We start from the raw sequence: 8,966 nt of genomic DNA on the forward strand, positions 1-8,966 counted from the left end.
ATAAAAAATATATCCAAATCACTTAACTACACCCACCTAATACCTTTCATAAATAACGCTAATAGATTGTGCCTTACATCTAATAAAACTGCTTAGTTCAGATATGCGGAGACCTTGTGGCTTACGGCTCCTCGAGCCAAGTCAAGTGCTGCTTGTAGTTCGAGCAGAAATAGTTCATTAAGCCAATTAGAAAAGAGGCATCTCGAGAGCTCTTCGCATGCTTGCCCGTCTGCTGCGCAGTAAAGCCTTTTATATCTATTTAATCAATCAAGTGCTTAAGACAAGTTGCCCAAGGGCTGAGCGCTTGTTAATATCTGACTTCGCTGGGTCTGCAAGGATTTACTCTTCTTAATAATTGCTGAGACACTTTAAAGACGAATTCATTTCGTGCTTGAATATCAAGAGACCAGAACAGAAATGCCTGCAAATCATTTACCCAACTACAGCCAGAGGCGACCGCAATCGAAATAGTTTTTGTGACACACACATTTTAATTAATTGCATTTGCATGTTGCCATGGCTGTTGTATGACTTAATCCCGGAGCCTCGCACATCAGCCCTATTAAATTAGCGATATCTCGGAATTTGCTTACAACGAATATATTATTTTTGCACTTACCACAATGTAGCCTGAAGCTAGGTAGTCTTAGCTGCAGTCCTGTTTACTCCTGTGCACATGTAGATAGTAATAATAGGAGTGGCTTTTGAAGCATGCTGCAGGCAGCAGTAAGGCAGCTTTTGGCAGTCCTCCAAGAGATTTAAGTGTTTGCAAATGACTTAGGCGTGTACATAAATATTTATCAGCAAACAAATTTAGACGTTAAACTACACATTATTGCATTTATAATATTTGTAAAATTTATATTGCACAAATTACATTTTAGCCACAAATAAACACACACAACTAGAGAATTTACATGCATAAAAAAAATGCAAAGTGCGAAAAAAAAAACTTATTTTACGCTAAATTACACTCAGCGACATAGCGTGCTCTGAGGGACATGTTGCCGGCTGATAAATTATGGATGAAAAACGAATTTGTCAGAGTGGTTTCATGCTCACACACACACACACATATATAGATATATTCATAAAGTCGCCTGTATGAGTATATTTATGGGCGCATTGAAGTCGGTATATTGAAGAAGCAATAACTATGACAGTTACAGCGGGTGAGAACTGTTTGGTGTCTAGACGCCCCAGATAATCCATAGCTCGCCTAGTTCATTTTGAATTTTTTCCATTTGATTGTCTCTCGGCCTGCTGGAGCTCTGTCAGCCAGCCCTGATGGCTGAGCAATAACAAAACGCATGGCTTACGAGCTGCGTCAACTCCGTCAACTACATTTTGTGTGGGCCAACAAAATGATTGAGTGCGAATATGGCTATGGGAAAGAAGTGAGTGAATCAATATAAAAACTTTTCTCTCTCTCTATAAAGCAGCAAGTGAGACATCTATATGTTACAGCTAGAACTGCAGCTGTGTCGAGTGCATATCAAGAAATTGACTTTATCTCACGTTGTGACGTCGCTAAACTCATTAGAATTTAACACGGTCCGTGAATGTGAGCCGTTGCCTGTCAGCGTCTTCTTACCTCTGGCAACAATTTATCTCATTATATCTGTGTCTGATTGCTGATGTGATTAACGCAGCTGCCTTGAAGCTAGCGAGCGCAAGCTGGATGCTGCTGGACAGCTGTAAGCTCAGCTATGCGTTAATTAAATGTCAATTACGCTGCGGACTCCGAAGTGAGCGTAACGAGGCTTGTGACTCCCATTGAAACCAGACTTGGTTTGCCTTGAGGCCGCGCTGGGCTCTCGACTTGGCACGGCTCGGCCTGGCATTGGCTTAAATCTTGTTACTTTTTGGCATTTAGTTTTTCGCTTTTATCGTGCTGCATTGGCATGCACAGTCCTGGCAGATCCTCTGCTGCAGTTAGCTTTGTAGCTCACTTCGCCCCTGCCTCTTCCCCTTGCCCCGCATGCAATTTGTCTTTACACGCTCTTTTTGTGGCCTTTTTACGAGCCGCATCTATGTCTGTGGCTGTCGGGCTGGAGGTCGTAAGATATGTTAGGTGCCTTGTAAACTGCGTACTTTGTGCTCGAACTTTTATTTGACTCGAACTCTTCTTGAATTTCACAAAGTCAGCTAGCTGACTGCATGTTAAATTCAATCGGGCTTTACGATGCCCAGAAGCGGTTCAATTTCACTCCTTGAGTAATGTTAATGTGTTTATGATTGTGCGACTGCTGGGCGCACTTGGCCAATGAATCAGCAGTTAGGCAGCTCAGGTTAAGGCTTAGACTAAGACTAGACTAATATGTATATATTTTGCGCAGAGAAATTGCTTAAGCATAGATAACTAATTGGCAGTTATCATATATATTGCCTAATAAATTGTTATATACATTTTAAATAATCTTTATTTAAATATTTAAATACAGTTCATGCATGCTATGATAAATCGAAAAGTGTTTTGCTTTCATTTGCTTCGATATACATACGTACAAGGCAATCCATTCATATCATGTTCGTACCCTGTACTCGTAAAAATAGCAATAATTGTCAAATGGAATTGAATATATTGCAGTTTATATATATATTTCCTCTATATGCCTATCTATGACTGAAAATAAATTTGGCAATTTTTGGCTCTTTTGCTTTTCTTTTCTTTTGCTTTATCACAAGCTCAGCTCTATCTACAGCATATCTGCTCGTCTGGCAGCTCACTCTCAGCTTTAGTTGCATAATGAATTTTTAGCTGTGTATAACTTTCAAGTTGGTCACTTTTCATATGTAAATTGCTGAAAACTTTGCCTAACATGCTATGTAGTTTCATATGCCATACTAATTATAGCTCTTACAGGCGCCACATCAAAGCTGACCAGCCGCATGGGCCACTTGGAATTAAATTAAATGTTAATATCACTTACGAATAATTCAAATAAAAGAAAAATATTTAAATTTTTAATATTTTATGCATATATATATATATATATATATATATATATATATATATATATATATAGAGAGAAATATATATTAAATTGTATTTGATAATATTTCAAGCTGAATACGCGTCTTTCACATCTGCCTTACATATCCTCTAGCATTGCCTTTCTATTTTCTATCTAGTTTCAAATGATTTGCAGTTGAATGTCATACGGCAAGATTTAAGTAAGAATAAAAAAACTTTTCATCAGATGATTGAAGTGCTTTGCCCTCTTCAAACACACACAAAGTCATTAACAGAGAGACGAGCTCATCTTGATGGCACATACAGTCTTCTATAAAATGTTGCATACTTTTGTGCGTCGCACATGTGACAAAAAGTAATTGAATTCTCTCGTAAGCTGCCAAAATTCGATTGCATTTTAATGAACACTTTTTGCTATTGCTGTAGACGAAGCAAACTTTCGATTCGGGATATGCAATTGCTTTAGTGGTCGAATTGAAATCAAAAAATATTTACGAGGCAGCGGTAGGAGATAGCTGACATAACATGAATTTATGCTGTCAGTGCTATAAGATAGTCTTTCGAAAAAAGTCTATGAATATGGAAACTCTATCCAATCATTGTGTGTTGGAAGTCAACGAGTAACTGGATTTCCTAAAGAGTCGCTACGACTGCTCGCTGGCTTTAAGAGAAGTGATCTTTTAGCTATCTTAAAGCGTCAGACCTTGAACCTATCTAACTGAAAGGCACTTGCGCAAAATGCGGCTGTTCTTTGGCTTTTTGTTGACTGAAACCCTCGGGCACCTTTTATGACGCGTGTCTTTTGGGAAGCTGGCAGCAGGGACACTTTAGCCTGCCAAAGATAATCAGCTCCGCGCTAAGCTATTCCAATGCCTGTGTTGTTGTTGTTGCTGCTTTCGCCCTCGCTTCGCCCAGTGAGCGACCATTGGGCATGGCTGGGTTTGCCAATTTCTGAAACAAAGGCAGCGTTTATCAATTTGGTGTTTTCCTTTTCATTTGTGAAGCTTTATCTCCGCTTACCATGCCAACCATCATTTTGTTTGTCTTAATAGTCAATTTTATTCGTTGTGCTTTGCTTTCCACTTGTTTTCTTGGCTTTGGCGCTTTGGCCAACATTTTTTCGCATTCTCTCTTTTTTTGTTACTTTCGCTTTTGAAATATTTTTCATTTCCGTTTGATGCTATCTATTTTCAGCAATTGTGCAGTGATATTTGTGGTGTCTAAAATCAATTCCAGGGTTGGCAAAGTGAATTCAATTTTCCATTCGAAACGAGTGCGTACTAATTTAATGTCCATATTAAGAGGTACTTATGATTGCTTATTCTCACTTATTTTCACTTGCTGGCAGTTGTCAATGCCAAAATAACTGCAACGCCTTTGTATGATTTATAATTTTAGTCGACTGATTGCAATTGCTTCAGTTTGCCTTTCTGCAAATATATTTATATTTTTATACATTGATAACGTTAAATTTAAAGAGGGGTATATTAGGTCAAGGTAGTACAATACGCATAACAGAACAAGCAATGCAGCTAGAAATCGAGAACATGAAGATTGCATTTTCTATAGTGATAAACAGATAATGATAAAATGATATATAGCAGCTATATTGAAAAGGCATAATACTCACAACAAGCCTACAGTTACAGCATTATCGACCCAGAGTATATTCCAGTCGATCATTGTTTCTTCATGTTCTGCTTAAATATATTTTCAATCACGACTATTTTTGATTGCATTTCACAGAAGAAACTGCGACTAGCTGCTGGAAACACACACAAGTGAGGGAGAGAGGGAGAGAGAGACGCCTACTTTGCTCACCCAGCAACTGCTTAAGGAATCTCTTTGAGATCAAGCTATGTGCAAGAGTTCATGTGATTGTAGCTCACACGAGTTCAGTTCAGAGTTTTTCAAAGTCAGCCTTTGCGAAATTGCAATTGCAAATGCAATGCAAGACGCAAATACTTGAGCGGCAGTCAATATATGCACGCATGAAGCAGTTGCCAAGACGAAACATATTTCCAAAAAGCATTTTTTATTTCGCCCTATAGCATAGTTAATAACAAAATATCTCAGGTTCATCTTATGATACGCAGACGTATTTGTGTCTTAAACACAGTAGTGTGCAACAGTTTTCGGCATATTGGCATGGGCTGCCAAAGGAACTGCAATTGTCCATCAATTCCTGGCGCTGTTCCTGTTGGGTATTTCACATATTAATATATTGATATATAAATATAATATCTTTGTGGTAATGCCTACCAAGGGCAGAGCTAGCGAGAGCGGCAAAGTGAATCTATATTTTATTTTTTTCTTTGCTGGCGCAAACACCTTGGGATTTATTTTCAAAATGGTTATGATAGGTGTTGTACTTAACACTATGTTTCTACTATCAGCTCCAAAGTCCAACATCCACATGCAGATGACTAGCACGACCAGCACATGAGCAAACATTTGCATTTGGAGGAAAGTAATTGTTATTTTTCAACTGACTGCAATTTGCCTTTGTTGCGGCTTTTATGTGGTGATCGAGCTGAATACTCGAATCCACTTGCTATCACATAGGAGATATGAATGCTAAGGTATTGTAATATTTATTTAAGGTTTATGATAAACGGCAAGTACTAAACTAAGCAGCTAACAGATGTTTCATTATTTTCGTATACGTATACGTATTCAACAAAGGAAAATCTGGCTGTGTGTCACAATACTGAAAATCAACTTTTCTTGACTGTTGTTTTATCTTCCCGTATTATGCACTGAACACCCAACGCATTGTTAAGAAATATAACAGCTTTACAGAGTAACTAGAGCCGTATACCATTCATATAAAAACTGCTTCAAGTATGCGGCACATTTTCATTTTGTCCAATTTCAATGGAAACAGTGTTAAAATTGGCAATGAATCTGTCATTTAATGTCTGAGTGACATGCCAATAAGTCATTTCATTAATCGCACAATATTACTCATACGCAAGCACTCAGAGCAGCCACGCACACAGACAGAATAACTCACACACTCATACATACGCTTAAGCGCCGAGGGCGTCAAGCAACAAGCGTAAATCACAACCCTTAGGCTGGGCTCATTATCCCTTGGGGAGCACTTGGGACTCATCAGGCAATCGATTTCAGTGTGCGGGTGGCATCCATACAGATATCTCATGCAGTAATAAATAAGCTGTGGAATTTAATGAAATATATGAGGAATAAATATATATGAATAAATATAAAGAAATTATTTATACAGAATTGCAATTATCCACATGACATTTCGTGCTAAACATCAAGTTAAGTCTCTGTAATTCCATGTCACTCATTGTGTAATTTAATTCGTGCAGTAAACAAAACTGTCTGTGCAGGCTCTCAATTCCGCTGCAATAAGCCGACAAACACTTTTATTTACCGGCGTACATATATACAGATGTTCGATTCGAATTCGTTGCGCTGCTGTAAAGAGTTTTAAGCGTGGCGCTGCAGTCATAATGCAGCTTGACATTATCGCCATTATGGGCAAAGGTAGCCGGACATGGATACGCATAATTTATGCATCGTTTCTCAATGGGGGTTAATGTGCCACATTTGCAGTTTGCGCAGCGCATACGTCACACAGGGCGTATACGCATTCAATTCGTTGGAAAAACAACTTAATCGAGCCATACGCCTGCAACTGCAACTGCTACTGTATCGGCTATTATTTATTTATGAGTGCTGAAATTAACTTTTGCTCGATGATGACTGCACGGCTTTGCTGGAAATATAGTCAGATATTTAAATAAAAAATTAAAAGAAATCCAAAAAAATCTCAAACAAAAGCAGCATAAAATTCCCTTTGTTCTCTGCTGATTTATGTTGACAACAATTTTAATTGATTTAAATTGCTGACTAGATCCATTGATTACTCAATTTGATAGAGAAAGCCCGTAATTGTCTTTCTGGCTATCTTCTCGGACCATATTGTGCTGCCTGGTGTCCAATGAGGCGCTGGCTTCGCGCCTGATAAACTGCACACAAATAACCCGATGTTGGTTGCATGAAAGAAATGAGAAAAAAGCAAAAAAAAAAAAAAAAAAGTGACAAACTTTCGCCCCATCCGGCTGTCGGCTCGTCCTGCCATTTATCAGCCTGCGAGTTGCTGAACAAGTGTTTTGCCGTTGAGCGCAATTTGGCGTGAAATAAAAGTTTCGCCCCACTTTTATGTTGGGGCTATTATGAATGCAATTCTTTATGGCTGACTTTTGTCGTTCGGACGCCAGCTTATCCCCTGGCCATAAAAAGCCAGCTAGTACGCTTTCAAACAAGTGTTTTAACCTCAACTAAAATATAAATTATATAGTTTTTTTCACTCGCTTTCCAGATCATAAACTGAAAATATGACCTAACTGAATTGATTTACATTCACATTTCAGAGCAGCTTATTTATTATTTACTGTATAGTTAATTAAGCTGTTTGAGTGTAACTGTTGTAAATAGCAAATTTACAGATTATAGCAGATTAAACGAGGCGACGTGTCAAAGCAAAACTTTAATTTACGTTAGTCAATTAACTGTACAATCATATCCTGTAAATAACAAACAAAGGAAGAACAACAAATTGTTCGTTTTTTGTGCTTTACATTCAGCTTGCAATATCCTAGCAAAACAAACAAGAATTTAATTTGAGCTGCTCTATGATTGAAATACGATTACATTGATATGTCGAGCCAAAGCCAATTTCATTACCTTCCATTCTATTTGAATAATTTTGAAATTGCATTAAAAAAGATCCCGCTGTCTCTAGTAATGTATTTTTAGCCTTTAACAAAGAGAGAACTAGCCATCTCGCTCTCACTCAATACTCAACAATTGTTCTTATTGTCTCTTTCTGTGCTTTACGGAGTGAGAGCTAGACGCAAACTCGAAGCTCTCAGCCAATCACAACAGAAATGAACTGAAGTAGTATATATAAACACCAAAAATGAGAAAGAGTGGCAATAAAAATAAGAAGACTTTGCTATTCATCATACACACTTATATTAAATAATATAATAATAAAATATTAATTTTATTTTTATTTAATTTTGTATTATATTTAACTTGACGAGAAAAAATTTGCGTCAGTGAGTGCATTCAGAAATCAGAATACTCTATCATAATTTATAAATTAATCAAATATTCATTTGTAGATTGTAACTTTATTTTGATCGCTCGTCTACGTGCCATCTTCAAAGGTATCTTGGTATGCATCACCTCATCATCGTCGACAACCTTCGCCCCTGTACAAATATTTGGAATTTCTAACAGCAATATTATACCTGAACTTTACTTTAAACATAATGAATAACGAGCTTATATTCTAGCAAGTCTTCTCGACATCCATTCAAATAGTTTGCTTATGGCGCATACTCTAGTCGAAGATATTCCGTTTAAAAGTTTTGAGCACTCTCTATTGGAATTTGATAATAAGTTGCCAGTGGAGCACACTTTGGCATGCGTAACTTGTGGCTGCTTGGTTACTTTGCATTTTGTGGCACATCTGCCATAGCTGTCGAATTTTCGCAACGCTGTGCGGCTCCGGTCTAAGCTCGAGCACAATCAGACCCACTCGCTCGGCAAGTTTTCCGGCACATAACAAGAGAAATGTTGTACTTGTCAGCTGTTGCTGCCACATTTGCGTGTTAATGCGGCAGCATTGACGAAAAAAAATATTAATAACTCGACTCTTTCACTTTTTGCCAAGGCATGTGGCATAAATAAATTTACCGCACAGCCATGAAGTATGCTAAGCTCAATGAGGGGACGCCGAGGGCTGCTTAGGCTGACATGCAAAACTTATTGTTCTACCCCATGGACATGGGGCATGGCACGGCTGCTGAGAATTGTCGCATAAGAACTTGAATGCAGCTCGTTATTGTTTGTTGTTATTGTTGTTGTTATTATTGTTGTTTTCCATGTACAAACTTTGCTGAATTTATAACGAGTTTCTGTAGTTTTTACCGCATAAATTATA

At 37.9% G+C, this 8,966-nt stretch overlaps 1 long non-coding RNA gene and 1 other non-coding gene across 2 annotated transcripts; one reads left to right on the forward strand and one right to left on the reverse strand.

Moving 5' to 3' along the window:
- Positions 1–1,038: 1,038 nt before the first annotated feature.
- On the forward strand, positions 1,039–2,653 carry LOC149269662 (uncharacterized). The gene is made up of 3 exons (XR_016269109.1): positions 1,039–1,172; positions 1,224–1,397; positions 1,468–2,653. It is a non-coding gene; the product is annotated as an uncharacterized LOC149269662 (long non-coding RNA).
- A 2,342-nt stretch (positions 2,654–4,995) lies between these two features.
- On the reverse strand, positions 4,996–5,553 carry LOC108620332 (uncharacterized). The gene is made up of 2 exons (XR_016269338.1): positions 5,240–5,553; positions 4,996–5,174 (listed from the first exon to the last, which is right to left on the reverse strand). It is a non-coding gene; the product is annotated as an uncharacterized LOC108620332 (transcript).
- Positions 5,554–8,966: the final 3,413 nt, after the last annotated feature.

This window comes from Drosophila arizonae, chromosome 3 (assembly GCF_054131065.1).
Source record: "Drosophila arizonae isolate 15081-1271.41 chromosome 3, UAZ_ARI_1.0, whole genome shotgun sequence".
Lineage (NCBI taxonomy): Eukaryota > Metazoa > Arthropoda > Insecta > Diptera > Drosophilidae > Drosophila > Drosophila arizonae.